This window comes from Endocarpon pusillum (assembly GCF_000464535.1).
Source record: "Endocarpon pusillum Z07020 unplaced genomic scaffold scaffold4993, whole genome shotgun sequence".
Taxonomy (NCBI): Eukaryota; Fungi; Ascomycota; class Eurotiomycetes; order Verrucariales; family Verrucariaceae; genus Endocarpon; species Endocarpon pusillum.
In genome coordinates, this window is record NW_006916474.1 from 689,991 (window position 1) to 690,205 (window position 215).

Genomic DNA, 215 nt, shown 5'->3' on the forward strand with positions numbered 1-215 from the left:
CGCCGGTGCTGCTGATGGCGCTGCTTTTGATGTAGTTGTCGAAGCCTTTGATGATGTTGCCTGCGGCGGAGGTTTCTTCCAGGTACGACGTCTCTTGCCGGTAGATCTGCTCTTCTAGTGCTGCCTAGATGGGGGGCAGTTTTGGTTAGTGGGTTGTATTGAGGGGTGGTCATGTATGGTGGACTTGGACGGACCATGTTCTTGTCTAGTATACG